Source organism: Schistocerca piceifrons, unplaced genomic scaffold (assembly GCF_021461385.2).
Source record: "Schistocerca piceifrons isolate TAMUIC-IGC-003096 unplaced genomic scaffold, iqSchPice1.1 HiC_scaffold_431, whole genome shotgun sequence".
Classification (NCBI taxonomy): Eukaryota; Metazoa; Arthropoda; class Insecta; order Orthoptera; family Acrididae; genus Schistocerca; species Schistocerca piceifrons.
Genome location: NW_025728658.1, coordinates 52,501 through 57,500, shown reverse-complemented (window position 1 = coordinate 57,500; position 5,000 = coordinate 52,501). Strand labels below are relative to the sequence as shown.

General features: G+C 53.7%; 1 non-coding gene across 1 annotated transcript in view; it reads right to left on the bottom strand.

Annotated features, from left to right (window-relative positions):
- Positions 1-1,652, bottom strand: part of LOC124749217 — a 1,909-nt gene extending 257 nt beyond the window's left edge. Inside the window, exon 1 of the ribosomal RNA XR_007011801.1 lies at positions 1-1,652. This exon is cut by the window's left edge and continues 257 nt beyond it. This is a non-coding gene — a ribosomal RNA (small subunit ribosomal RNA).
- Positions 1,653-5,000: the final 3,348 nt, after the last annotated feature.

Sequence of the window (5,000 nt, the reverse complement as noted above, 5' to 3'; positions counted from 1 at the left end):
CAATCCCTAGCACGAAGGAGGTTCAGCGGGTTACCCCGACCTTTCGGCCTAGGAAGACACGCTGATTCCTTCAGTGTAGCGCGCGTGCGGCCCAGAACATCTAAGGGCATCACAGACCTGTTATTGCTCAATCTCGTGCGGCTAGAAGCCGCCTGTCCCTCTAAGAAGAAAAGTAATCGCTGACAGCACGAAGGATGTCACGCGACTAGTTAGCAGGCTAGAGTCTCGTTCGTTATCGGAATTAACCAGACAAATCGCTCCACCAACTAAGAACGGCCATGCACCACCACCCACCGAATCAAGAAAGAGCTATCAATCTGTCAATCCTTCCGGTGTCCGGGCCTGGTGAGGTTTCCCGTGTTGAGTCAAATTAAGCCGCAGGCTCCACTCCTGGTGGTGCCCTTCCGTCAATTCCTTTAAGTTTCAGCTTTGCAACCATACTTCCCCCGGAACCCAAAAGCTTTGGTTTCCCGGAGGCTGCCCGCCGAGTCATCGGAGGAACTGCGGCGGATCGCTGGCTGGCATCGTTTATGGTTAGAACTAGGGCGGTATCTGATCGCCTTCGAACCTCTAACTTTCGTTCTTGATTAATGAAAACATACTTGGCAAATGCTTTCGCTTCTGTTCGTCTTGCGACGATCCAAGAATTTCACCTCTAACGTCGCAATACGAATGCCCCCGCCTGTCCCTATTAATCATTACCTCGGGTTCCGAAAACCAACAAAATAGAACCGAGGTCCTATTCCATTATTCCATGCACACAGTATTCAGGCGGGCTTGCCTGCTTTAAGCACTCTAATTTGTTCAAAGTAAACGTGCCGGCCCACCGAGACACTCAATAAAGAGCACCCTGGTAGGATTTCAACGGGGTCCGCCTCGGGACGCACGAGCACGCACGAGGCGGTCGCACGCCTTCAGCTCGCCCCACCGGCAGGACGTCCCACGATACATGCCAGTTAAACACCGACGGGCGGTGAACCAACAGCGTGGGACACAAATCCAACTACGAGCTTTTTAACCGCAACAACTTTAATATACGCTATTGGAGCTGGAATTACCGCGGCTGCTGGCACCAGACTTGCCCTCCAATAGATACTCGTTAAAGGATTTAAAGTGTACTCATTCCGATTACGGGGCCTCGGATGAGTCCCGTATCGTTATTTTTCGTCACTACCTCCCCGTGCCGGGAGTGGGTAATTTGCGCGCCTGCTGCCTTCCTTGGATGTGGTAGCCGTTTCTCAGGCTCCCTCTCCGGAATCGAACCCTGATTCCCCGTTACCCGTTACAACCATGGTAGGCGCAGAACCTACCATCGACAGTTGATAAGGCAGACATTTGAAAGATGCGTCGCCGGTACGAGGACCGTGCGATCAGCCCAAAGTTATTCAGAGTCACCAAGGCAAACGGACCGGACGAGCCGACCGATTGGTTTTGATCTAATAAAAGCGTCCCTTCCATCTCTGGTCGGGACTCTGTTTGCATGTATTAGCTCTAGAATTACCACAGTTATCCAAGTAACGTGGGTACGATCTAAGGAACCATAACTGATTTAATGAGCCATTCGCGGTTTCACCTTAATGCGGCTTGTACTGAGACATGCATGGCTTAATCTTTGAGACAAGCATATGACTACTGGCAGGATCAACCAGGGAGCTGCGTCAACTAGAGCTGAGCAGCCGGCCGCCCGGGAGTGTGTCCCGGGGGCCCGCGCGAACACGCAAGCGTCCGCTCAATCATTCTGCAAACAGGAGGAGGCTGAGCTCCCCTGCACAATACACCTCGAAACCCTCTCAGGTCCCGGCGGCGCGCAGCGCCGTCCCAAGTACTTGGTCGGGTTCGAGAGAGGCGCAATCGCCCGGAGTTAGGCGAGTAGACGCTTTCGGTGCGACCACCCGTGCTCCCAACTGAGCTTGCCGCTGCCGACAGAGGCCCGGGAGCGTGCTGTCGTGGCATTGCCGGCGGGAGACAACACGCGCCACCTACGGTGACCGGCAGCTCCAACGCCAGCGCCACAGAAGGACAAAAGCCCCACTTGGGTGCCGAAGCGAACTCTCCCAGCACAGCGCACGCGCCAACACATCCGCACAGCTGCGATACAAACCACCAGCGAGAACCGCTGGGGCGACCGAGCAGCAGACGGCGTCGCGGCGCCGAGCGCCGGGCGGCGGCGCATCCTCAACGCACACAGTCCTCAATCGGACCAGCACACTGAAGATGTCCACCGCGCTTCGCACCGGGCCCGCGAGGACCTACTTTGGCCGCACGGCGCCGCGCGCAGGGTGCGCCGGCGCGCAGCTGCGACGCCTGCCGCGTCCGTCGGCCGGCGCGCCTGCCACTGGCCGCCCCCACCAGCCGGCTGTAGCGCGTGCGCCCACGCACCGCGCGGCCAGCACGCCGGGAGGCGCCCCCTCACCGGCCGGGGACGGTCCCACCCAGCCACCGCCGCGTATCGCTTCACACCCAGATGCCGTTCAGTTTCGTCGGCATGGTGGGTATCGCTGGAACAACCGGTTAGTACCTCAACCTATCGTCGCCATCACCGATTCACCCCTAGCGAGAACAACCGCACCACAACAGGTTACCATTTGTTCATTTGCGTAACTTCACCAGAAAACGCAGGCGTCCATCGCCATTTGCAACTTCAACGATTATTGCATGCCTGTGTCAGGTGTCACGCCACACTACGTCTGCCCACATACACGCAACAAAATGTGCACGCCTAGACAATACGTGGAAGGTGGCCCCCGTACGTATGCGATGTCCATTGCTCGAACGACTGTCAACCGGCCTCTGTAGCATGTCGCAGATATGGAACGCGGTGCACCATGCCATCACGGTGTGTGAGGAGAGACGACTAGGTCCGAATACATCAACAGACAGCTCATGCTGATCGCCATCCACGGCGTCCGTTCCTCCCACACGTCTCTATGGCGTACCACACTGCAATCCAGCTCTCATAGGGAGACGACACGTAGCTGCGTGCACAATATTTGCACTGTATGGTCCGCCGTTTTTGGGCGCAGTCGTTGTGCGGTCACACATGTGCCACGATGTATCATTCAGTACATAAGGACGAATGTGCAGTACAGATTGTGGTTCACGCGTACGACATCAGCGGACAGTTGACACAGGCCGCACCACAACGTAGCCTGAGTACGTCGCATGCGAAGGGCATTGAACATGCAAACTTCTCACCAACCAGCTTGCGAAGGCAGGGGGCAAGGTGGGGACGTGGGGAGGGGCGGCATGTACGTCCTGCTGCCATCCACATTACAGTGTACAGCAGGAGCATGTGGAAAGTGAGCAAGACTTGCAAGGTGTTTAACATGAAGCGATACACAGGGGTGCGGGCAGTGCGAGTAGCGAACTATATTGCGAGGGTTGCGGGTGGGCAACACTACAGTAATTGAACGAGTCGTATAACAATTACAGAGCAGGTTTAGGCGACAACGTGGGTTACGTTAAGGCGACAACATGGGTTAGGTTAAGGCACAACATGGGTTAGGTTAAGGCACAACATGGGTTAGGTTAAGGCACAACATGGGTTAGGTTAAGGCACAACATGGGTTAGGTTAAGGCACAACATGGGTTAGGTTAAGGCACAACATGGGTTAGGTTAAGGCACAACATGGGTTAGGTTAAGGCACAACATGGGTTAGGTTGAGGCACAACATGGGTTAGGTTGAGGCACAACATGGGTTAGGTTGAGGCACAACATGGGTTAGGTTGAGGCACAACATGGGTTAGGTTGAGGCACAACATGGGTTAGGTTAAGGTACAACATGGGTTAGGTTAAGGTACAACATGGGTTAGGTTAAGGTACAACATGGGTTAGGTTAAGGTACAACATGGGTTAGGTTAAGGTACAACATGGGTTAGGTTAAGGTACAACATAGGTTAGGTTAAGGTACAACATAGGTTAGGTTAAGGTACAACATAGGTTAGGTTAAGGTACAACATAGGTTAGGTTAAGGTACAACATAGGTTAGGTTAAGGTACAACATAGGTTAGGTTAAGGTACAACATAGGTTAGGTTAAGGTACAACATAGGTTAGGTTAGGTTAGGTTAGGTTACACGTTGTTGTACGGAAAGGTGTAGGGGGGGGGGGGCGGGGGCGGCAGGTTCGTTGATAGTGATTATAGTAAGTGAATGCTTGTGACATGATCAGATTTGTCACGTCAGGATGCACCTTTGGCTTATTAGAGGCGGCGCTCCAATTCTATGCTTGTGTGAGACCTGTGTCTTTGACTCATGTCATTGTTTGTGCGCTGTGACAGGAGGTACTATTGTGATGTTGGGTGCACCGTTGTATAGGACATGTGTGGGTGTTGGTGCCTGGTCTGCGCAATGGTGGATGTCGAAAGGCTGGGATATTGTATTTTCCGCACGGACCTCCTGGTCTGGTTGTGATAGTGTGGATTGTGTAATGTGGCGGAGAAGATGCACTGGATGTTGTTCCATGCTGGTGCTTACATATTGTATGTGCGCCTGTTAGAAGCAGAGAGTGGTGCGTGATCAGAGTGTCTGGCTGACGTGTGGTTCCCATTTTGGGCAGACTCTTTCAGCATGTATACGGACAGTTGTGTATATTTGCTGTAGTTTGATGGCTCTGCATTGATTACTAATCAGCGCCGTGTGTACGGGTAATCTGGTTCCAGTCCAAAATGTTCCATCTGTGTACATTAGTGACAAAGACTCCCCCCATGCAGTGGGGCTCGGTCTGTTATAACTCTTCCGCGTAATATATTTGCCCCACGTTTTTGCGACTGCGAGTGCGAGTGCAACGCGCATGGGGACCGACATGCTGATGGCTCGGTATCGGACGCCGTACAGTGAGCAACGCGATCGCGTCTCTCGCTCGTAAGTGGTACAGGTCGCGGCTCATGTATACGGACAGCGGGAATGTCGCATATTGGAAATAACTCTTCATGAAACGCAAGTTATAGGGGTGGATTGCACTTTACGAGTGCGGGAAACGTCCGCCGTTCATCCGCTGGAG